Source organism: Spinacia oleracea, chromosome 4, assembly GCF_020520425.1.
Source record: "Spinacia oleracea cultivar Varoflay chromosome 4, BTI_SOV_V1, whole genome shotgun sequence".
Taxonomy (NCBI): Eukaryota; Viridiplantae; Streptophyta; class Magnoliopsida; order Caryophyllales; family Amaranthaceae; genus Spinacia; species Spinacia oleracea.
Window position 1 is genome coordinate 108,815,474 of NC_079490.1, and position 26,225 is coordinate 108,841,698.

At 35.2% G+C, this 26,225-nt stretch overlaps 2 long non-coding RNA genes across 5 annotated transcripts in view; one reads left to right on the forward strand and one right to left on the reverse strand.

Annotated features, from left to right (window-relative positions):
• Positions 1 to 3,343, forward strand: part of LOC110789746 (uncharacterized) — a 3,469-nt gene extending 126 nt beyond the window's left edge. Inside the window, exons 1-3 of one of the 4 annotated variants that reach the window (XR_008932948.1) lie at positions 1 to 215; positions 604 to 2,975; positions 3,086 to 3,343. The exon at positions 1 to 215 is cut by the window's left edge and continues 84 nt beyond it. This is a non-coding gene — a long non-coding RNA (uncharacterized lncRNA). Of the gene's footprint in view, positions 2,976 to 3,085 lie in introns of all 4 variants that reach the window. The other 3 variants (XR_008932949.1, XR_008932950.1, XR_002533657.2) reach the window with 3 other exon arrangements.
• Positions 3,344 to 12,371: 9,028 nt separating this feature from the next.
• On the reverse strand, positions 12,372 to 22,526 carry LOC130460084 (uncharacterized). Its single transcript, XR_008919991.1, has 4 exons — positions 22,286 to 22,526; positions 21,771 to 21,875; positions 20,967 to 21,366; positions 12,372 to 16,146 (listed from the first exon to the last, which is right to left on the reverse strand). It is a non-coding gene; the product is annotated as an uncharacterized lncRNA (long non-coding RNA).
• Positions 22,527 to 26,225: the final 3,699 nt, after the last annotated feature.

Consider the following 26,225-nt stretch of genomic DNA (forward strand, 5'->3'; position numbering starts at 1 on the left):
TCTTTAATTTCACTTCCCCTTCAACTAAAACCCTCGATGGCTCGATTGAACTAGCCTCCAATTGCGATTGACCAATTGCGATTCTCAAATTATACTCGCCTCTAGTACTTATAATTCTTGATGGGATAAAGGGTTTGATTTATCCTCTTTGTTTAATTGATTGACGGAATTGGGTTCAGATTAAGCTTTCAAATTCGAATATCGAATCAATTCCGGTAAGTTCCCTATTTTCTTTGATTTGTACAATTAATTCAAAGCGATAGTTGTTGTTAATTGAACTAATACTTTAATTTAAATTCTTATTCAATTGTTATTGCGGCTTCAAATTTATTTATCAAAATTCAAGGCAAAAATAGGTCATTTGATCTCAGTTGGGTTATTGAATTTCTACTGTCTGATGTTGTTATTTATTGTCTATTTGCTTGCTCCGTTTATGCTTTTTTTTTGCTTGTTAACTTTTCCCCCCTTTTGATATTGTAACGCCATATCAGCCTTCGAAACGCATGTTATGACGGCTTGCAGGAATGCTAATATTAAGTATTTGAATTAGGATTTTGTTTGAATTTCTACTGTCTGATGTTGTTATGTTATGACGGCCTGCAGGCCTGCGATTAACTCTTCAAGTAAGGAGGAGTTAGGATTTTGTTTTGAATGTAAAGGTAGAATTGAATTGTTATCATCCCTGATTTACTATTTTTACTTATCTGAATCCAATTTAAAATATGTGATAGAATTTGATCGGAAAGTCCCATCTAGAATCCCTTTGTAATGATGCTTATGGAAGATTGGTGTTGCTTGGTATGCTGCGTACATTGAAGCATTTGGTTCGCAATGGAAGCTTGTGTCTTTTGTATAGTATTGGTAAAATTCTAGTATCCTCTGTGCAGTTTGTAATTCTCTTGCTATCTTTATTTAGATTCTTTTTATTCTATATCTCAATGCTAGTATGCAGGACTCCATTTCTTTGGTCTTCTTCTGAATCTACAGTTAGTTAACTGAAAAACAGGATTGCGTTCAACCTAAAACAGGATTGTGTTCAACCTGTTAAGCTTCTAAATTCAGCTAGTGCAGACCTTGAGCGAGTAGTAATTTGATGGACCTCTTTAATGTTATATATGCTAGTGCTAGAAAATCTCTTGTTCCAGATGCATAAAACTAATTTAGGTGTTTGCAGATGTAGACAAATTTAGACTGGTTATTCATTTACAGAGGCAGTCGCCGCTCCCAGTAGTTTATTTGGATTTGATATAGAAAACATATTCGTACCTGTCACATTATCTAGGGAAGGTTATTCATTTACTTCACTCTTTTTTAATTTGCGGTATCTGTTACAAATCTCGTCGACCCCTTTTACACGAATCTTGCTAGCATTTGATCAGTATTTTATGCATACCGTATTTATCTAAAGTCTAAACATTACCATGTTATTTTCTCGAAACCTATTGTTTCCTTTCCTACCCTAGAAGTTTGATTTACAAATTAAAGATAGGGGGCGTCTTGGTGATTCAAGACTCCCTCTTCCGTGCTGCTATGATAATAGATTCTCGATGTGTTAGACTAATCTTAACTTCCACAATGTATGTGAAACTGTATACACATGATATATGGAGGCTGAAGCTAAATAATATGTTGAATGACTTTGTACATGAAAGTGAGTGAAAAAACCAATGCTATAGTTGCTTGGTTAAGTATTATGTCCCTTAGTGTGAGTATTGCAGCTTCACTTTTCCCTGCACCTGAAGAGCTATTTTCAGAAAAATAAACATATATAGATGTTATCTCTCATCACATTTCTGATTCTGATTTGGTCATAAACTGATCCGAAGTTTGAGTTTACTTATTCTTTTAAGGAAGCTAATTTGTTACGGAGTATTTATGTAACCGAAATATATTTAGCACACAATTCCTCTACAATTTACTAAGCTAGTTCTTTTGTTGCTTTTCATAAAGCATTAGACCTTGTTATGACAGGGTTGCATGTGTTGATGTAGTGTTTTCGTTCTTTCTGTTGCTAAACCTAGTAATCTTGCTATAGTTTTGGAACTGGGAGCTCTATGTATTAACTATAGAGTTTTCATTCATATATTTGTATAGTTTTTCCCACACAAGAAAGCATAAAGGCTTATACAAGCTTTTAAAAGTTTCATATAGTCGTATGAGTTCTGCTCTTTGTTTTAGTGTCTCAGGCATGATGCAGGTTAGATCTTTGTAGATTTCTGCTTAGCTGGTCAGCAGGTTCTGCTCAGGTCAACAGACTCCGTGGTACTCGGTCTCTTGCTGGTATGCAAAGTTGATGAAGTGTTGTAGTAGCTAGTTTGGGTGTTCATGGTGGGCTTGTTCTGGTATGCAGTACAAAGGTTGTTTGGCTGCTGGTTATGGCTTGTTCTAGTTAAGGTGGAAGTTGGTTAGTTATCTTAATATCAGTTGCAACGCTGCCAGGATAAGTGTCTTTAAAGACAAGCTAACTTTCCTACAAGAACCTGATGTTATATCTGTTAATTTTTACGGGTGAATATTCCTTGTCACTAACTAAAATTCTTTACCTGTAAGTGATATGATTTTATTTTTCTTCTTTTGGGAAGCCCTAGATATAACATAACTATGACTCAGATTCTAATAGTATCATCCCTCAAGGACATTGAATTTACTGCTCTCTTTTTTAATCTATGATATCTTTTAAATATCTGTGTGATGCTGGCTTATCTGATTTGTGGTTTTGTTATAGTTGATGAAAGTTTCAGAATTGGCACTCTAAAGAGGGAATGGTTTATGAAGAACAGGCCATGCCAACACATGAGGCACTTGGAAGGTCAACATATATATGAAATGGTATTGTCTTTAAAAGGGCGAGTAAGGGTCATGCTACAAACACGGGTGGCCAATATGGCGATGTGCCAGATTCAGATAATTTAGATGCTATTAGTTCTCAGAGCCCTTTTAGAACTCTACCTTCATTATCATATCAATATGACAAGGTAAAAAATTTATGTTCTTTGATCTCTGTCTCTTTGAATTTATGTTTTTTTGTCAATTGGTGATTTGGTGTAGGCAGAAAATCCCTGATCAAGTTTCGAATTTGTTGCAGATTTCCAATGACCTACAGTTGATAAGCTTAATGATCTTAATGCATTTAAAGAAGTGTTTCTACAACGCTTTTCAAGAGATGGCACTCCAAGAGAGAACACTTCAACTAGTTATATTTTATTTTGTTCTTTTAGATTGAAGAATTACTTATATTTTAGTTTTTAAGAATTAAAGGACGAGGAGATGTGATTTTTTGTTTCACATAACTTGAAATTCTATTGTCAAACATATTTTGAGTAATGAAATATTCATTTGTTTATGATTGATTTATAGTTATCAATATTGTTTCACAGGGAAAATGTAGGTGCTTTTAAGGATGCAAATAATAATGTTATGAGTGCAATATTAATGACATAATAGTTGATCGTTATTGCAAAAATTTCAAACTTTTTGACAGTTACGGAAGGACATTTTACAAAGGATTTGTTGGTCGTTATAGTTTAATTGATAATCGTGAATAAGTATCTAACGACGGATTACCGTTTCGTCGTTAATAATTAACGACGGATTATTGTTTCGTCGTCAACTTTTAACGATGAAATTGTAACTTCGTCGTTAATAAATAACGACGAATTATGATTACGTCGTTAAAAGTTAACGACAAAACGATAATCTGTCGTTAATGCTTAACGACGAAACGGTAATTCGTCGTTAATAAACATTAATTATTAACGACGAACATCGTCGTTAAAGCCAATAACGACGGAACCTGTTACAACGAACATCATGACCGTCTTTAAAGGTTTTAACGACGAAAAGTAAGGCTTTTAACGACGACATTGTTCGTCGTTAAATGTCATTTTTCTAGTAGTGTTCATAACAACAACAACAACAATAATAATAATAATAATAATAATAATAATAATAATAATAATAATAATAATAATAATAATAATAATAATAATAATAATAATAATAATAATAATAATAATAGCAGACGTGTTGCTCTACTCTTGGGATCGTGGCTGTGATGTGTGTGTTGACTTGACGGGATCATCCCCTTTGACACAGTCTGGGTTGGCTGGATTTGTATTGGGCCGGGTTGTGGCTGATGCGGCTATTCGGAAACGGGCCAAGTACGAAGCACGTTGCAGGGACATTGGTTATGGCTTTCTTCCGTTCTCTTTCTCTTCTTTGGGGGAGCTGGATAAGGATGCTGTAGCGTTGCTGAAGCGGATCCAGAAGTTTTCTTGGACTCAGGACATTGGGGCTCGTGCTGCTGCTCATATTTTCACCAGGATAGGCTTTGCTATAGCCAGAGGAGTGGGGGCCCAGATTGTATCTCGGCTTCCCACTAACTATTTGTAAATTATTTGACTTTGTTGGCATTTGATTTATATAATAATAATAATAATAATAATAATAATAATAATAATAATAATAATAATAATAATAATAATAATAATAATAATAATAATCTGGTCTCATCTGATTTGAACTTATTTTTTGGATCTGATCCGATTAAATCTGAAAATAATTAATAAGATCCTGAAATAAGGTGAACTAAACAGGACCTTACTTCAAACAAGTAAAACAGTTTTTGAAGCCGCTCCTCTCTCTTCTCTCTTCCTCCTAGGGGTGAAAGTTTGGTTTTCAGTTTGGATTAAGTCTCAAACCGAATTCAAACCGAACTAATTCGGTTTTCGTTCTTTTAAATCAAATTCAAACCAAATAACCTTTTAATAATCCAAACCAAATTAAACCGGATTTTTAATTTTCAGTCTAACCCAAACCATAAAACGAATTTCCATGGGCCTATTTTTGCCTATATACCTATTTTTAGTCAATTTTTCGTCCTTTATTATACTGTTTAGCCAAGTTCGGTTTATTGGGGTTTAGTTCGGTTTATTCGATTTCAGACTTATCAATCCAATCCACACCGTAAAACCATTTTTTTTTAAAAATATCTCAGTCCAAACCGAAACGAATAGAAAAAAAAATCGAACTGAATTTCTTATTCGGTTTGGTTTTCGGTTTTTTTGCTACCAAACTTTCACCCCTACTTCCTCCTCCAATACCCTAATTATCTAGAATGATTGGTAGTAAGCCTCTTTTTTCTTAATTTTTCTAGCTTTTGATTTCATGTTCGAAAAAAAACTTCATTCTCTCTATTAGAGAGTTTTTAACCATTTATTGGGTTATCTCTACCCATTTATTGAGTTTTATCTCTCTACTTCACTAGAGGAAAAAGCGTCATGTGCTTCCCTTCAAGTGGGACTCATTTAATAAATTGGCAGCACTTTTGAGCACAAAAAAGAAAGAAAAAATACATTTTCACAAGTGCGGGCTCATTTTAGAAAGTTGGCAGCACTTGAGTTCAAGTGCGGGCTTTAAACTCAAGTGCGGGCTCATTTAAAAAATAAACCGCACAAAATTTCACGGGTTCTTTTTTTTCATTTTCATTTCCCCACTCCTTTCCTTCCCCTTCTCTACTTCTTCTGAAGGAAATATGTCCTTCACCCATGATGCATTGGTCCAATACCAAGGTTCAGATTAATTACGAATAATTAATTCAGTGAGATCAAGTGATCGGAATAGCTGGCTGGAGCAATGCTTCCGATCAGTGAGTTCCAATCAATATTAGGCTCACAACTTACTCTTGACTGAATCTATAAGGTCACACTATTGGCATGTAACATATCACCGAATTAAATGAATCGGAAATTCATTTAATAACTTTTCGGGAATTTAGTTTGGAAAACATAATTATACGATTAAACATTGGATCATGAAATTGTATATCGTATTGTGTATATTCCTAAGCTAGACGAAAGATAATTTAATCGCAACACGAAAGCAACCTACAAGCCGGAGCGCACAAGCGCAAGGATGGGCGCAGCGCGCATGGCAATGCAGCGCTGGCCCATAGGCCTTGCTGTTGTGTGGCGCGCGTGGACAAAGCCCAAGGCAAGCAACAACAGCTAGCGGCCCGCGGCCCAGCTAGCTATGTGCGCGTCTAATGCCCTTCGTGGGCTTGCTGGCCGGCCAATGGCCTTAGGCCTTGGTCGGTTGGGTTGCTTAATGTTTAGGTTATTTTAATAACTAAGTACATGATTTTCCTACACACAATTCAGATTGTACACACAACCCTAGGAGAAAAGAGAAACCCTAATTCTCTCTTTGCCTCCATGATTGTGTTTTTCCCAAAAGGCAAAAATATCTTGAAGGAAGTCTAAGCCATCAATCTCAAGACAGATCTGAGCGTGTCGGTGAACCAAATAGAGGAACGACATTTGGAGTTTTTGTTCGTGTTCGTGTTCGTTGAAATAATGGAAAACACGCTACAAACGTAAGTAATGCTTGATATGTACTTATACATGCTTCCTGGCTTTGGGGTTATTCAAATATCATGTTATGTATTTAACCGTAAACCCCTACAGTGGTATCATGAGCTACATGTATTTAAACTACTTATTAACATGTTTATATGTTTGTGATTATGTCGAAATTTTTAGAACTAATTCGTAACTTTTCGAATGTTTTTCTTGATTATTGCATGAATCATTGAAAAGCTGCTATGTTCGTAAAGTGTCGAAATTTCGACTTTTCTGACCCTAATCTGATTGGAAATTGTGAGGGGGTCGAAAAAGCACGAGGCTATTGCGTGACCTCGTCCCTCGTGGGTGTGACGCTTCTTTTTGTCAAATCAAATGTAATTGGATTTCCTGTGAGTTTACACCCAATTGACTAGTAATATAGGAGTCGCCATTCAGTTTTTAACGACAATGAGAAAAACTGACAAAACCCGGTTATCGTGACATAAAGGGAGTGCAATTATGTTTGACCACGACGACCGTAGGTTCCCTTGTGATCCCTGGTGGTGGGGATCGCTCAACGTACACCCGCAGGGTAGAGATTGGGGGTTCGGGGGACTGTAACTACCTAGAGGAGTTCTCGCTCTTCGATAACTCCAGAGGCAGGATATCCTTACTAGCTCAGCATAAATAATTGAAGGGACATGCGTTAACTATTAAACTAATCTGAGTTGATTTTATCAATATGCAACATATAGTACTAGATCAAACGCGATTATCTGATTTAGATTGTTTTAAGGGACCTAGCATGATAATCCAATTTCCCAAAAATATCATATTTATTAAGCGTGATCGAACAATCAGATTTTAGTTAGTTTAACAGTTCATAAAAGGGCGAGGAAAGCAATTAAACCATGGAAAAGGGACACATTACGACGCACCCTTGAGAGGTGCGTCACGGTTCTCAGAAAACTAACCACTTTGACTTTGCTATTTCTCCTTTTATTTAACGAATCTCAAATTATGGGACGGGATACGTTCTGTTCGATTTATGGATCGATTGCGACAGAACGCGTGATCAGTTTTGCAGCGTGAGGCTTAGGCTTAGGGGTTTAGAGTCAATACTCAGAATAATAATTGTGTGTTGTGTTGTTGTTTTCACGTCGAACTTAAGGCCCTATTTATAGAAAAGAGTTCGTGGAAAGATAGAATTGCAGAACTCTAATCCACGAGGAATTAAGAAAAAACACGTACCAGGTATTTTCAGCGCCCAGGGTTGGGCGTCAAAGATTTCGGCGCCCAGCTCTGGGCGTTGAAAATAGGATCCAGGCAATTTCAGCGCCCAGGGCTGGGCGTTGAAATTGATGTTTGGGCCGTTTCTTTGTCAGATTCGGATTCCTAGAATCCGGAGTATTTGAGATTTAATTGAGTCTTTTAGTGCGTATTAACCTTGTGACGGGATGCGTCTGGGCCCGTTACGAACTCTAGGCTCGTTAGGATTTCGATCAATACGTAACTCTTATTTTCGAATCGTATTAGGAATAGGATTCTCTCGCAGTTTCTATCTCATTTAGGATTTATGTTGGAGTGCAACACCTAATTCTGACAGGTTTATATCTTTTATGACTTGCCACTTTTAACAGCTAACCATTACGGCAGTTACTATTTTTAGAAGGTTTCCATAAATAGCAGGTTTCTATAAATAGCAGGTTTCGGGTGAAATGAAAAGGGGTAATGAGATTCGTTATTTTATAGGAGATGCGTTGTCAAGTGGAGATTTACGTTTTCATCATCGAACCTTTCCCTTTCGGGAATGGGGACAAAAGTAGGTGTCTACAGAAATGACGTTTTAAGATCAACTCAGGAGAACAGAATTTCAAAAACAGGCCCCGAAGTATGAGTATTTGGGCATTTTTGTTAATTAATGAATTAAAACATTAATTTTGGAAAGTTTTTCAATTAATTGCTCGACCTAATGAACTTGGAATTAATTGAAATTTTGTCCTACTGTTTTTTGGTATATTATGAACATATGAAATTTTTTTGGTTCATGGATATTGATGAAAAAACCCTAATCTTAATTTTACCTAAATTAATGGATTTTAGATCGAAAATTAATTTTATTAATTGGTTAGTTCTGAAAATTTATTTAGGTGAGAAGGGAAATATGATTTCATGTTTAAATGGAATATTTAAAAATTCATGTATTAAAATTTTGATTGGATTCGTTAATTTTAATCGTTCACCTAAACCAAATTTGATAAAAATCTGATTTTTAAATGTTTAGAACGATTTAAAGTTTTGGATTTGATTATCAAACTTATTCAAGTTTTTTTTGATGTTCATCGTTTGTTAAATTTGAATACTTTTTAGCCAGGATTTATAAATTTCATAAATGGGTTGGTTGAAATTTTATTAAATCACCCACTTTAATATTTCTCGTAATTAAAACGATTGGTTTTGTTAATATTATGAAAATAATATTTCGTGCAATTTTCGTTTCGAATATTAAAGATTGAACTTTTTTAATAATCGGACAAGCAAGCCACTTGCACGAGGCAAGGGCTGCTATCCGTGGGAGACGAAAGGGGAAGGCACGCACACGAAGGCAGCAATAGGCGCTGACCTTGTGTGCGGTGCCTGCTTGGTGCGAGAAGGGGCGTGGCTGTGCACAGAGCTGGGCGAAGCCTTCGGGCGAGCTCGCGGCACGCCACACGCACTGGCCAGCGACGCTGCACTAGTAAGCAAGCTCGCGTGCCAGCGCACGCTGGGCCGAACACACTGAGTAGTGACGAGAGCAAGCAGCAGTGGCTGGGCGCGCGTGCCTATGCGCTGCAAGGCCTTCGTGCCTGCGCGTTAGGCCTTCATGACTTCGTGCCTTGGCGTGAGCGCGTTGGTGCGATGCACTGCGCATCGATTGGGCCGGGCGCAAGCCTAGTCCACGAAGCATCAAATTGTGCAATTTTGCTTTGTTTTATTTCAAGGCCCAATTTTTGGGCTTTGGGCCTAATTTTGCACGAAGGGGCTAACAGTGGACTTTTTCATTATTTTATTTTATTTGACTTTGGGCGGGCCGTTAGTTTAAATATTTGAAATTAAAAGGTCCAAGTTAAATATTGGTTTAAATGGGATCCATTTAGATGATATTATTTAAAATAATTAATTTTAATTATTTTTCGGACACCTTTATTTTAATTAAATTAATTTTTGATTAGAATAATTCTAAGGATTAATAATTTGGAATTGATTAATCTTTTAGGACGAGTTTACATGAACATGATTTTTTAATAAATCATTTAAATACTTGCATATTTTACTTGGGCCATTCGTTTTAGGACACGAATGGATGAATGCATAAATATTATTATTATGTATTGCAGGTATTGAAGGTGACTAGTATGGCCAAATTAGATAATAAAATACGGTCTGCATACCGTTATATCTTTGAATGTAAAGTTTTAAATATGGTCTGCGTTCCATTGAAGTTTTGATGTAATAATTAGATTATTAAGCTCAAGTTCTTCTAGATTATTTAAAAGTTTAAGTTAGCCTTTTGAATGGAGTTCAAGACGATGCCAAGCTAACAAGGTGAAGAGAAGATTGGATGCTTCAAGACCAAGTTTTTGGGCTATACTAGTTCACCAAATTATTTATGCTTTTATATATTGGTATATGTATATTATGCATGAATGCGTTGTTTGTATGTTTGATTAAGATTTAGTTCACTAAATAATCAAACCAACATAAAAACAGCTATGTCCAAAGTAATATTGAGTTTATAATTGCCTTCCAAATTAAGCACTTAAAAAAATCTAAGGACCTAAGATAGTAGGTTTCCGCCAAAGCGAGGTGTTATTTTAGTATACTTAGATGGTAAGGTATCCCAAAGGAACACGTTGATTGTGGTTTTAACTCAAACAATATTGGTATATGTTGTGGCAATGGAATAAATTATGGTATTAATTTATTAACCAAGAGTATTTTGGATATTATTAGCAATTATTTTTTGCTTACCTAGAATCTTAAAAGACTTAAGACAAGCCAAAGCATGCTTAAGGATTTAAGACTTTTGGGGTCTTGGATGCGTTTCATTCATTATGGACCATATTTTTATTGCACGAATGAAATATTTAATACCTTTAATGATTGCATGAATGCTTTTATTTCAAGTTATTAAAGTATGATAATTGTTTTCTTTGCTATTTTATTTTGTAGAATATGAATGCATATAATTGTAAATCTTCAACTTTATTGCGTTCGAATAATAGAACTGCGATATTTCCTCGATCGATTGGTAACTAATTTTGAGAGCAATTCTCAAAGAAAAGGAGACTAAGAGCGTATCTTGGATTCTATTTTTCTTATAGTGATCTTCATGGTTGTTTTCAAGCTAAAACTTGAATGGCAGACCAATTGGACCTCATATATTCAAAATAATAGGTAGTTTTGGAATGATAAAGTATTGAGTTAAAGGCTCATGTATCAACAATGCTTAACAACCAAATTTCTTTTGATTCAATGATGAACTAGACTCATTAGATTTGGTCATTCAAAGTGAATAAAAGTAAAATACTTTGTAAGCATAACAAAGTAAGAAGATCAAGCAAAGAGTAAAATCTTTTGGACTATAAGAAAATATGCTAGAAAGGATAAGAAACGGGAACAAAAGAAATGAATTCAAAATTCTATTTCTACCTAAAAGTTTATGTGAAAGAGAATTGACTTAACAAATAAACTCCTATGGTATTAGATTACCTCTTGAGGTTCTAATTTTAGTTAAGAACTCACATTCCGGGAGCTAAGTCTGGTTATTGACCTACAAGTGGGAAATGAAGCAAAGATGTGCTAGATTAATGGAATTATGGTCCATTAATCATCATAAACAATTTTCTGTTTAGACAACAGAAAGACTCACATTCAAAGTAAACAAAAACAATCATTGAGTGTTTATTTGAATAAAGTGGTCATTTAAGGGTTGAGTCATATGATTGATTAATAAACAAGAAAATCTCTTGACACTCAAACTTCAGAAGGTTCAAATAAAATATTTTGATTTGTGTTCCACATATCTTTAGCAATGTCATATGACTATATCAACAAGACAACATTCTAATATTCTATGGAAAGGAATTTTGAAAGTTGACTAATTTAAGACACATGGGTCTTACTTGTTGAACATGACATAGAAATGGGCTATTGTTAGAAGGTTCTGGACAATTACGTTCATAGTCCAAAGATGGATTTTATGACCTACCTATTTCACAAGAAACTGAGAAAACATGGCTATATTTACTTAAAGTGAAATATGTGAAAATGCTTCAATATGATTTACAAAAGGGTATAAAATCAACTTGGCAAGAATTTTGGAACATCTAGGCTGAGGCAAGGTGATGTTTGCATAAGCCAAGAATGATTATTAAGATTGTTTATATGGAATTATAACAATCAAAGCTCCATAAGAATATGGTATGTCCAAATGGAGGAATCGAAATATGATAATCACGCCTATTTTCCTATATAGTTTATAAATGATACTCTCAAGTGACTATCAAACTAAAGAAAGTTGTCAAAGCTAAAGATAAGATGTCATAAGGATTGAACTTCGGTTCAGTACATCTTTTTAGTATATATATCTAGGGTTGTCAAACCTGGTGGAAGTTGGTGTTTACATCAAACAAACTCAAGAATAGATATATGTTTCTTTATGAGAAACTCATAAAACACTAGAGGAAAAAACATCATAAGTTGCCCTTAAATAGGCTTATAAATTGCCCTTCATAAGTGCAACCTATGGGGGGGTCACTTTTGTAAAAGTATCAACATTTGCCCTTAACAAGGGCAACTTATGTGAAACTTATAAGTTGCCCTTGTTGCAAACAAGGGAAACTTATAAGCTTCACATAAGTTGCTCTTATTGCAAACAAGGGCAACTTTTGAGTTTTTTTTTTTTTTAAAAAAAAAAAATATGCAATATAATTCCTGATATTCTACAATATAAAATTCTACATTATAATTTATATAATACTGTTTCACCAAACATCAGCTTGACATTCCTCAAAAATGATATAAATTTCAAATTTCCAATAATATTACCGAATTAATTCAAATGTAATTAATTAAATCGATAAATAACAAAATAATGTAAGAGTCACGGATAACTACAAGCCTGCTCTAGTCACGGATAACTACAAGCCTGCTCTGTTTTGAAAACCTTTAAAAGAACAACGTACATGAAAACCAATAAATTAAATTAAGTTTCATATGCGAAAACAGAAATTATATTGGTCGAGAAAACAACTTTCTGAGTGTACTAAGATTCATTTCAAGTTCTTTATGCACATCTAAGGCTCATTTGGCTCGATATAGATCATATTTGGCCAAAAATGGCATTTTCGATCCCAAATATAAACAAATGAACCTAAGGACACTTTCTAAATATTTTTCATGATTCATATGATTAGTTATATGTTTATAAGACTCATTTCAAGTTCGTTATTCACGCCTGTGGGTCATTTGGGTCGATATAGGTCATTTATGGCCAAAAATGGCATTTTCGATCCCAACTACAAACAAACGAACCTATTTCCACATTCTAACCCTTTTTCATGATTCACATGATTAGTTATATATTTATGAAACTCATTTCAAGTTCGTTATGCAAGCCTAAGGGTCATTTGGGTCGACATAGGACATTTTTGGCCAAAAATGGCATTTTCGATTCCAACTACCAACAAACGAACCTATTTCCATATTCTAAACGTTTTTCGTGATTCATATGATTAATTATATGTTTATAAGACTCATTTTAAGTTCGTTATGCACGCCTATGGGTTATTTGGGTGGATATAGGTCATTTATGGCCAAAAATGACATTTTCGATTCCAACTACCAACAAATGAACCTATTTCCATATTCTAAACGTTTTTCATGATTCATATGAATAATTATATGTTTATAAGACTCATTTTAAGTTCGTTATGCACGCCTATGGGTCATTTGGGTCGATATAGGTCATTTATGGCCAAAAATGACATTTTCGATCCCAACTACCAACGAACGAACCTATGTCCATATTCTAAACGTTTTTTATGATTCATATGATTAGTTATATGTTTATAAGACTCATTTTAAGTTCGTTATGCACGCCTATGGGTCATATGGGTCGATATAGTTCATTTATGGCCAAAAATGTCATTTTCCTACACAACTACCAACAAACAAACCTCTTTCCACATTCTAACCCTTTTTCATGATTCATATGATTAGTTATATATTTATGAAACTCATTTCAAGTTCGTTATGCACAACTGTGGTTCATTTGGGTCGATATATGTCATTTATGGTCCAAAATGGCATTTTCGATCCCAACTACCAACAAACGAACTTATATCCACATTCTAAACCTTTTTTATGATTTAGATGATTATTTATATGATTATAAGACTTAATTCAAGTTCGTTATGGACGCCTATGGGTCATTTGGGTCGATATTGGTCATTTATGGCCAAAAATGGCATTTTCGATCCCAACTATCAACAAACGAACTTATATTCAAATTCTAAACCTTTTTAATGATTCATATGATTAGTTATATATTTATAAGACTCATTTCAAGTTCGTTATGCACGCCTATGGTTCATTTGAGTCGATATAGGTCATTTATGGCCAAAAATAGCATTTTCGATCCCAACTATCAACAAACGAACTTATATTCAAATTCTAAACCTTTTTCATAATTCATATGATTATTTATATGTTTATAAGACTAATTTAAAGTTCGTTATGCACGCGTATGGGTCATTTGGGTCGATATAGGTCATTTATGGCCAAAAATGGTATTTTCGAACCCAACTACCAACAAACGAACCTCTTTCCACATTCTAACCCTTTTTCATGATTCATATGATTAGTTATATGTTTATGAAACTAATTTCAAGTTCGTTATGCACAACTGTGGTTCATTTGGGTCGATATAGGTCATTTATGGTCCATAATGGCATTTACGAACCCAACTACCAACAAACGAACCTCTTTCCACATTCTAACCCTTTTTCATGATTCATATGATTAGTTATATATTTATGAAACTCATTTCAAGTTGGTTATGCACAACTGTGGTTCATTTAGGTCGATATATGTCATTTATGGTTCAAAATGTCATTTTCGATCCCAACTACCAACAAAAGAACTTATATCCACATTCTAAACCTTTTTCATGATTTAGATGATTATTTATATGATTATAAGACTGAATTCAAGTTCGTTATGCACGCCTATGGGTCATTTGGGTCGATATTGGTCATTTATGGCCAAAAATGGCATTTTCGATCCCAACTATCAACAAACGAACTTCTATCCACAATCTAAACCTTTTTCATGATTTATATGATTAGTTATATGATTATAAGACTCAATTGAAGTTCGTTATGCACGCCCATGGGTCATTTGGGACGATATAGGTCATTTATGGCCAAAAATGGCATTTTCGATCTCAACTATCAACAAACGAACTTATATTCAAATTCTAAACCTGTTTAATGATTCATATGATTAGTTATATGTTTATAAGACGCATTTCAAGTTCGTTGTGCACGCCTATGGTTCATTTGGGTCGATATAGGTCATTTATGGCCAAAAATAGCATTTTCGATCCCAACAATCAACAAACGAACTTATATTCGAATTTTAAACCTTTTTCATTATTCATATGATTAGTTATATGTTTATAAGAGTCATTTAAAGTTCTTTATGCACCCATATGGGTCATTTGGGTCGATATAGGTCATTTATGGCCAAAAATGGCATTTTCAATCCCAACTACCAACAAACGAACCTATTTCTACATTCTAACCCTTTTTCATGATTCATTTGATTAGTTATATGTTTATGAAACTCATTTCATGTTGGTTATGCACGCCTGTGGTTCATTTGGGTCGATATAGGTCGTTTATGTCCAAAAATGGCATTTTCGATCCAAACTACCAAGAAACGAACCTATTTCCACATTCTAAACCTTTTTAATCATTAATATGATTATTTATATGTTTATGAAACTCATTTCAAGTTCGTTATGCACGCCTATGGTTCATTTGGGTCGATATAGGTCATTTATGGCAAAAAAATGACATTTCCGATCCTAACTACCAACAAACGAACCTATTTCCACATTCTAAACCTTTTTAATGATTCATATGATTAGTTATATGTTTATGAAACTCATTTCAAGTTTGTTATGCACGCCTATGGTTCATTTGGGTCGATATAGGTCATTTATGGCCAAAAATGGCATTTTCGATCCCAACTATCAACAAACGAACTTATATTCAAATTCTAAAACTTTTTCATGATTCATATGATTAGTTATATGTTTATAAGACTCATTTCAAGTTTGTTATACACGCCTATTGGTCATCTGGGTCGATATAGGTCATTTATGGCCAAAAATGGCATTTTCGATTCCAACTACCAACAAACGAACCTATTTCCACATTCTAAACCTTTTTAATGATTCATATGATTAGTTATATTTTAATAAAACTCATTTCAAGTTCGTCATGCACGCCTATTGTCCTAAACATGTAATTATGTAAAAGAAACCAAATTCGAGAAAAAAAGAGAAGCTCCTACTTTACCTCCGTCTATAACGCCGCCATAGTCACCATAGTTAATAGATCATAAAGTTTTCACTCTGTTCATTTCTGAATATGTAAATCTCACAATTCTTTATTAATTGTTGGAGAGTAGATTTGGCTTCTTCAAGAGTCTCAACAACATTCCCTTCTTCAAACGATATCCTCTGTATGTTGAACTGCAACAAAAAATAATTAAGGCTTTAATAATAATAACATGATATGAAATACAATGTACGGTGAAGGATATGGTGTTTGGTCATTTTAGCAAACCCGAATGGATATTGTATGCTAGGAAGGTAGCCACATTTCTGGTTTAAAGAACTTTTCGGGTCCGGAGGACTGATGGCAATGATGACTGCAAGAAGCTGTTTGTGATTTTTTTTCCTGATCCCGTCGTCTTCTACTCTTGTTTATACGTTTTAATGATCTGAGGTCTGGATAATTGTGGTGTTTTTGCTATGTAACAGTAATTTTGCTGTGGATAGTGGACTGATATAGCCCTATCAGTAGAAATTTATGATATTTTGCTATGGAAGGGTTTGGTATTTAAGTTATTGCTGATTATATGATTGTACTACCCGCATACTCCCTTGGATTATCATTGAGTATTGGCAGGTTGCTTGCTTTATTCCATTTCCTCTTATGAGACATGGGTTTAGTGTTATTATTATCCTTTTATGATTTCGCTAGGATTAAAAGTCTTTTTGTTTTGGTGTTGGGTACAATTTTCCTTCCCGAACTTACTAGAGTTTAATCAACCCGGCACAATATTTTAATCAAAGCAAGTTCTCAAGACCTGTAATTTTAATGATGTTGTATGTAGTTCTTTGCTTTGCGACATGGATTTCCTATTCCAATTATTTATTATTATTTTTTTAAATGTAGGATATGGTTAAAGTTTTTGGTCCTGATGATATTTAGCATGACACCTTGTGAACATCCAATGCACTTGAGAGGTACTCAGAAGTTCCTAAAAAGGATGCTGAAGGACCTGCTCAACTAAGTACAGAAGAAATGGAGCGACGGATAAAGCTTTGGCAGGAAGACAGGTAACAGACTAATTACAGTTTGTTTTAGGCAACTGTACGGTGAATAAAAGTCGGGAAAAGAAAAAGAAGATTAAAAAATCGGTTTTTTCATGAAATGCCCCCGAGGTTTGCAAAAATGCACCAAATACCCTCGTGTGTTTCGAATCACATAATATACCCCTATTTTTTCGTACTGTTCATGAGATGCACTTGGAGCTAACGGACGTTAGTCTACCGTTAGTTGCAATTTACCATTTTGCCCTTAATGATGTTTTTCGACATAAATTCCAAAAAATCTCAAACTTCTTATCTTTCTCTCTCCTCTCCCCTGTTCTTCCTCTTTCTCTCTCCTCTCCCCTGTTCTCTCCTCTCCCCTGTTCTCTCCTCTCCCCTGTTCTTACTCTTGCTCTCTGGTCGGCGGTGGTCGATCTCCTTCGCGCGCCACCGCAATGTTCTTCGGTGTAGATCGAGATCCTTCACGCGCCATCAAATTTAAATGGATTGTTCTTGAATTCACTCCTCCCTCAATTCTTAATTGTGCTCTCTACCATTGTTGACCAAGGTTGGAAGCTTTAACCGTGATGACAGGTAATCTCTCTCCTTAACTCCTCCCTCGATTCTTTTTCACTATGTTCTCTTTGTGATGTTTTTGTGTTGTGAAATTGGGGGTTTCTTTATAAATTAGGGTTTTCTTATTGGGGGTTTTAAAAATTAGGGTTCTTCGATTGGAGGATTGGTTAAACTAGGGTTGTTTTATTGGGGGTTTTTCGAAAACTAGGGTTCTCGACTGAGGCTTTTTGGGTAATTGAGTGTTGGTAATTTGGGGATATCATTGTCGATTTGGATAGTAATTAACAAAGAAAGGGTTGTTGATTGGATTTGTATATTAATGTTGCAGGTTAAATTGTGCCCATTAAAATTTGGGGCTTTGACAAAACAAGAACTAAGATACTGAATTACTGGGGCTTGACTTATGAGAACACGTTAATCTTTCTTGTAGAGGAGAACAAAGCACGGGTTATGACTTATGAGAACATATTATGATTTTAATTGTAAAGAGTAAAGAATACCACAAATATGGGTAAGCAACCGGCAATCCTCAATATAAAAGGGCTCAACAACAAGTTAATGCACGTTAAGATTACAAGCTACCTAAATTGTATTTCTTATCTCTTGTTTTGTTGGTTCTTTTTTGTGTGTTGCAGTGCCGCACCTGCTGCAAGAATGGGTTTAGATTAGAGAAGAAAGGTCTGGAATGGAGAAAAACAAGACTGCAGAAGAGAAATTAATGGGAAATCGTATTGATAACCAACCAATGAAACCAGCTTGCATTCGAGAGACTAGACTATCCCAACAACAAAGCTGCTAAAACATGATTTCTGAATGGATCTACTTCTCTTTTATCTCCTCTTTTAATTACATTTCTCACTGGCATACAAGCTGACTTTCCAATCCCCATAGTGATGCTACATTGCTAGCAGCAGCAATGTCTCCTCTTTTTCTTTTGTTTCTTTTCCTTGCATTCACGCCAAGTGCATCCAGGCTTCCAGGTAGGGCAATACGCAGAGTGAATAAAGATTTTCAAAGGCTCCTAACAGGGGATGTAATAAAGCACTCTTAAACGCTATATAAATCTTGTTATTCCACAATTTTATTTGATTATTACTTATATTTCTGTTTTAGGTTTAACTTTTAGGTTGATTAAATTGATTTAGGTGAACGATTTGTGGAAATCAAATTCTGCAGTTTAAAAGCAGTTTGGGTATTTGGTGCAACTTAGTTTCAAAATAGGTGTATTTTATGAATTATGAACACGACTTAACGGATGACTAACGGAAAGTCGGTTTAGGGGTATTTGGTGCAAACTTGGGAAAAAATAGGGGTATATTATGTGATTCAAAAGACGCGAGGGTATTTGGTGCGTTTTTGCAAACCTCAGGGGCATTTCATGAAAAAACCGTTAAAAAATATCATACAGATTGAATTAAGTTGAAACAGAAGATAATACTTGAGCCCCTTGACGAACACGAACATCAGTTCCTCTGTTGTCTATAGAAATGAGAGCAGCATCATCTAACTCAATTTTTGTAGATAGAAGCTTTTTCAAGGGCTTTGAGAAGATGACATCAAGTTCCTGAATATCACATCACATCATTCAATCCATGTTTTTATAAGGCACTAAAATTTGGTCATACGAAGAGGAATTCATGCATGGTTTCAAAACTGAGTTCCTATGAGAAAGGTTGGAAATGAGTGATGTCCACATACTTGGAATAGCACTCTCCTGCTGAACTGAGAGTGATTTCCACATAGATTATACTGAGTGATGGTTTCAATAATAAGTGATGTCCACATAGATCATACTTGGAATAGAACTCTCCTGCTCAACTGAGTTCCCACGAGAAAGGTTGGAAATGAGTGATGTTGCTGCAAAGCTATCATCAATCAGGAACAAGCTCCTTGGAACTCGTTTACAACAAAGGAGGAGAATTCAAGCAGGTAATGTTTCTATAACTTATTTTCCCTCATGAAAGACTTTCTTCAATGTTGAAGTTATGTAATTTTCTGTTAGATTCTATTTATTTTTTTCTGGGATTAAGGTTTCGATTGTTTTTTTGTTGTTGTTTTATTCTATTTACTTCTTTTGGGTGTAAGAATATGAGGATGATCTATGTGGACAATGTCTACCCAATTTCATCTACCATGAGCATGTTTTTTATCCGTTGACCATGATGTTCATGAAGAATAAGAAGGGCTTAAATGCTTCAGTTACTTCTCTTATACAACTTTCTTTTTTCAGGTTTTTTTACGCCATCGATTTCATAATACAGTCTCTTACTAATTTTGATGATTTTATTAAGCTTAGATGTATTACAACGAGCATTTCTAAATCCTTAGTTGTATTAGGTGATTGAGGATACACGTATTTTATTGAGATACACAGATACCCATTACCCCAATGGAACAAATTCTTCAAGTTTTATGTCTTGGTTCTAATGTGTTCCTAAAATGATCAAATTGTATATTATCGGAATGAAATTTTATATCTAATGATGCAGGGAACTAAAATTAATATACTTGCATTAAGAAAAATAAATCCAAGTGAAGTGACAGTATTCTCATTTATAAATTTCTAATGAAATCAAACATGTACGAGTGAAAGGAAAGCTTATGAACCGCCCCGCCCCCCAACTAGAAACCTAAAAAGACAGTAAAATAAAGTGGAGGTCTGTTTCTCTCATTAGAAGTACTATTACATGATACCTATAGCTAAAGGACCAACATTTTGGTCATGATTATAGATAAAGCCACATTTCCACTCTTGCTAGAGGTTTTCAGTTACACTTACCAATAAACTATTAATGCTGAAAATTAAAGAGTATACGGCTTTGACAATATGTTGGTATGATATTGCAATACTTATGCAGTATGTCAGTAGGTCGGATATATGTAATGCATTATGCATCTGCAAGGCCCTCATCAATAAGCTCTATAGAACTCGTTTACATTAAGATTTTACTAGCTCCTTTCTCTCTAGGGTGACTATAATGGAAATACACAAGATCTTAATGCATAAAAGGCTTTTACTAAATGTAAATTTTGTTCCCTATGGTTGTGGCTTCTGGCACACGAGGTTTATATCATTGTCTTTCCAAGTCCATCTACCTATGAAATAGACATAGAAGAAGACATCTAATCTAGTAAACAGGAGGACCAAACATATGCAACATTCATTTATTTCAACAGCCTTTTTAATGTATTGCATACAGAGTATTCTACTGCACATGATAAAATGTTCCAAAATCAGAACTTTGAAAAGGAAATATCCCCATCATTTAGAACAAATAAACATAAACTTAACAGTCATATCCTTCTATAATAATTGCAGCTAAAGCACAATGAGGAGAAACAGGACATGAAAGCATTATAAACAGTGTTTTTTATGTGGTATAGTTAAGAAGACAAACCTTTATTTAGCAGTTCGTCAACTCCCAAAGAAAGCAGTACTTCAGCACTTCCGCAGCATGAATACAGCAAATGATTTACTTCTTGTGAGCTACAACCAAACGTTTAATTCCAGTTTGACGAGTGATTGCCTCAACTTCAGTAAATTTTATCCAGCTCTTCTTCATGACAAATAGTTGGACCTGTTTAAATGCGCGTGATATAACCAGCTGCCAAGCTATTATTGATCGATCACGAGAAAGTTTCAACAAACTCATTTACATGATCTTGATATCGCCCTCATTAACACATGATCTTGACCTTCATTTTGATTCTCTTACATCTTAAATTATGGCAAACTGTCACTGATCTTCATGTTGATGCATAGAGGGACGAAAGCTAGTAATTTGTATTCATAAACACCTGATAAAAGATTCGGAATATCATAATTATATGCAGAATTATACACAATGCAGTTGAGAATTTCTTCTATTTTCACTGTTTCTGACTTGATAATGCCTTGTCTAGAGATTAAAAAAGGACCAAATTTCTGACTCAATTCAGGTTTTGAAACCATGAATTCCTCTTCGTATGACTTTGTTGCAAAATAATTTATCTTGATGCAGAAGAATGAAGATTTAGTATAAATATTACTTATTGAACAATAAGCACCACACTCTCTCTAGAACCTAAAGCATGTTTTTGATATTTGTCAACTGTCAAGAGGGAAAAGCTCTACAAGGTAGTACTCCGTAAGTCCGTATTAAGTCCGTATTACAGCTATTTATCGTTCATGTTAACATAGAAAGTAAAAAGTGGTTTAATACCTCGAAAAGATCTCCCTGCAACTCATCCATCAATCTTTTCACATTTGACTCTTTCTGGTTAATACCATCTCGTACGACTTAGAAGATGTTAATACCATCTAATCCCTGCAACATCAACATCAGCTAAGTAAGAAGATGGTGCTTCAATTGCAATAGAAGAACATTTGGATGATGATGATGATCTTTTTCTCTGTCTTACAATTACTGGGTTTTTCTTATTGGTGTTATAGACAGAATTGGAGTTGTTTATTCTTGTGAACAGGAATTTCTGCAGCTGTTGGCTAAGAAAAATTCACAAACACTTGATCAACAGGAAACATAAAAATGACACCCAAAATACAAAATCAAATCGAAGAATTTCAGCAATCAATTAAATAACTGCAGAATTTTCTAAAGCCCCAATTAACACCAGACATAAATCAAACAAAACCACATCAAATTAACAAAATAAAATCATTACAAAATGACCCAAAAACAACAAATTGAGCAAAGCCCAGAAAATTGAAGAGGAGAACCTCGTCGCCGGTGAAGATGACGTAGAGGAGGACGCAGCTAGGCCGGTGAAGAAGAAAGGCCAGAGTCTGGAGGCCAGCACTGTGAATTTTGGAGGAGAAGAACGACCGGACTTTGGAGGAGAGGAGCCGGTGGTGATGGTGGGCGGTGATGGTGGCCGGAGGGGCTTACTTGCACGAGAGAAGGAGGCTTATGGAGTAGGTGAGTATGGAGTACATGACTGCGAGCTGAGAGAAGAGGCTGGGTGCGTGAGTTAAAGTTGGATTAAAGTTGCGCTTATTTCAAAAGGAGGGGAAGTTTTAACGATTTAATTTTTTTTAACCATTAAAAGGTTCTCTTGTTGTATAAGGGCAACTTTTGATGAGCCACTTATAAGGATTTTTCCTCTAGTGGAAAGAAAAGGTATTGATTCTACCACAAATCTGAGAACATATAGTTGTTTCTCTAGATAGTGTCTTTTAGGAAACCATATTATTTGCAAAAAGGCAAGTGGGAGAAAAATGGCCTCGAAGTTACCTCAAAAGAACTTCGAGTCAAGCAACAAACAAACGCAGGATACTTAAGAGCCTTTGGAAGAGCTCCACAATTAGAAGTCTTTCGAAGAGCTTCAAGAAGACTTTGGAAGTGCTTAAAGAGAATCCTAATACTAAAAGGACTTGAGTAATGTCTTTATAGACAGTAAAGTTTGATGTTCAATACCTAGGTAAATCATATAAGGAATAGAATTCAACCAAGATAGATACATAGATATCTTGAGGAATGAAAACTATGAAGACTTTGGAAGTGCTTCAAGAACATACGAGTTACAGGTTAGCTAAGACGAATTAAAAATTCCCAAGTATGGTTTGAGACCATCAGAAACATAATTATGGTTCGAGGCCATATAAAATGGTTTGAGGCCATTTTATCTGAAATATCTTCATCTTAAAGAATCAAATCTATGATTTGGTTGATTTGTATAAAGGGTTCACTCCCTTTGGTTGCAAACATGTTTTCAAAACATACAAAGATGATATTGTATATGCATACAAGAGAAAAGCTAGATTGGTGGTTAAAGATTATAAACAACTTCACGGTGTTGATAATGTATAAATCTATTTCACCAAGTCGGAATGCTTGAACTATTTTGGATAAATCTAGGAATCGTTGCATATGGCAATATGGCAATATGGCAATTGGAAAACGAAACACCTTCCTCAATTGGACTTGTAGAAAGGAATTGTGTATATCACACAATGTAAAAGTTTTGGATACTAGATAAAAGAGCAAGCTTAAGAAATCTCTTCGTAGATTAAAGCATGCAAGTGGGAATTGGACCATATTTTTCAACAAGGATATTGAGGAATCATAGCTTTATGAAAATATGGATCATCTTGTAGATGAGGAGTGTAGTGGGAGCTAAGTCAAGTTTATTGGTTATATATATATGAGATACATATCTCTCTATTAAAAATGACATTCAAATTCTAAATGGTTGGATTTGAAAGTATTTGTCAATATTAGAACCATGGCGAAACTTAGAACATACTAGGTTAAAGATCTATTGGATAAGATCTAAAGCGCTGTTTGGATTCTGTAAAAGTAATTACTAAATCAAACACAACTTAGAGACTCAAAAGAGACTCCTAATCCATATGAGTAAAAATGAATGTTATAACTAAGTGTAAAGCTAGGTTGTTATTACTAAAGTTAAACATGAAGGACTTGAAGAAGCACTACATGAAAAAAGGGCTTTCGTGGTGATTATTCTGGCCTTTAGTAGCGAATATATTCTCTACGAAAACATTCCCCATCAATTAGCTACTCGAGGCGGTAGCCACCGTTGCCATAGCCTTTAGTAGCGATTAGTACATTCAATGGGGTAGACCAAAACAATCGATATGAAATACTATGTATAATAGTATCGATTATTGTAGCGATTATAATCGCTATAATTTCCTAATTTCACATACCAAATACATTAGTTTTAGCGGAAAAAGAATCGATGCTATAGGTAAGTTTTCCTTACCTCATCAGATTGAAAAGGTAAGCATAATAACCACTTTCAAGATGCCTTGGTGGTGAAATGGTAGACACGCGAGCAGCAGCCTCTGATCTGACTCGTAAGCCTAGCCCCAAGCTTCCGATCCTATTAGATACCTATCGTATCGATAATTATCACTACTATAGGTTACTTATTGTTGCAAATTTAAGTGATACTATTAATTTCTTAATTGATACATTTGCTAAAATAACAATCCAAATTAACAGTCTATAACGGCGATTATAATCGCTACAAAATGGATCATACTATAATTTAGTTTTACAATGGCTTGTCAAAAGTTGCCGCTATCAAGCATATTGTCAATTATAATTATACATGAGTGTAAATTTAAAATCACAAATAATTATAAGATAAAGTAATATTATAAATAAATAACTCATACAGAGTAAGTCATGAGTCATTACGTAGGTGATATATAATTGTCTTATAGTCTTACAAACTTAAAAAAATGTTATCTAATAATCTGCAGATGACAAGATAAATAACTAATCAACTACTACAATGCAACAACGAAACAACTAATATAGTATAACTCGATAACGTCATGTGCTTCCTCAAATAAGTCCGACTTCACCATTTTCCAAATAGAGTTATCTGCAAGTCAAAAGAATGTACGATAATTAGTATCACTAGTATGGAAATCTAGAATTTTCATGAAAGAGATGTTGAAGATTGATGATGGGACTGTTCCAGACAACTTATAATCGCCTAATGCAAGAACGGGGAGGTTCGTAAGTTTCCTATGCTAACAGGGATCCTTCCAACTAAGTTGTTTCTGTAGGGGAATACAGTTAAGCATAATAACATGTGCGGAACAATCCCCAAAGCCAGGAAACATGTATAAAGCACAGATTAAGCAAACTTACATTCGAAGCGTGTTTTCCACAATAATCTGTCAACGAACACGAACAAAGAACTCCACTTGTCGTTCCTCTACTTGGTTCACCGACACGTTCAGATCCGTCTTGATTATTGTAGCTTAGACAATCGATCAAGAGTTTGTGCTTTTGGGAAGGACACATCCATGGAGGCTGAGAGAGAATTAGGGTTTCTCTCTCATCCTTAGGGTTTGATGTGTGTCGACTGAATTGTGTATTAGGTTAGGAAAATAACCTGCATGCAATAATATTATAACCCCTAGGTTACAATACTAACCGGCCAAGGCACAAAGGCTAAGCGCCAGCCAGCATTATCCGCGCAAGCCCACACGCGCACAGCCACATAGGCGCTGGGCCTTGGGCCGCGCTGTGTGCGCTGCTACTGCTGTTCCTTGCATGCGTGCGCTCCCAGCCAAGGCATGGGCCTTGCGCGCTGGCTCGCTGTTACGCCCAGTGGGCCTTGCGCGCTTGCGCGCCTTGGCTTGTTGGGCTGGCAGCGTTGCCTCCTCGTATCCGCGATTAATATATTTCCGATATATTATTTATCGTTTCGTATACGACGAATCACCGTCGTACGATACGATTTATTCGTTTCGCCTAGCTTACGAATATTCGCGATACGCTATACGATTCCGATGCAAGGTCGTATCGTATAATACATTTTCCAACTAATTCCCGAAAAGCTATTAAATGAATTTCCGATTCATTTAATCCGGTGATCTGTTACGTGTCATTGGTGTGACCTTGTAGGTTCAGTCAAGAGTAAGCTGTGAGATTAATATTCATTAGAACTCACTAATCGGAAGCATTGCTCCAGCTAGCTGTTCCGATCACTTGATCTCACTTAATTAATTTTTCGCAATTAATCTGAACCTTGGTATTAGACTTAATGCACCTTCGATGAAGGACATATTTCCTTCAATCTCCCACTTGTCATTCAGACAAGTGTGCATCCACATTCCTTTGTCACTTAGTGTTACTTACTGAACATAAGGTAAGATCCAAGCCATCCTTATTAGG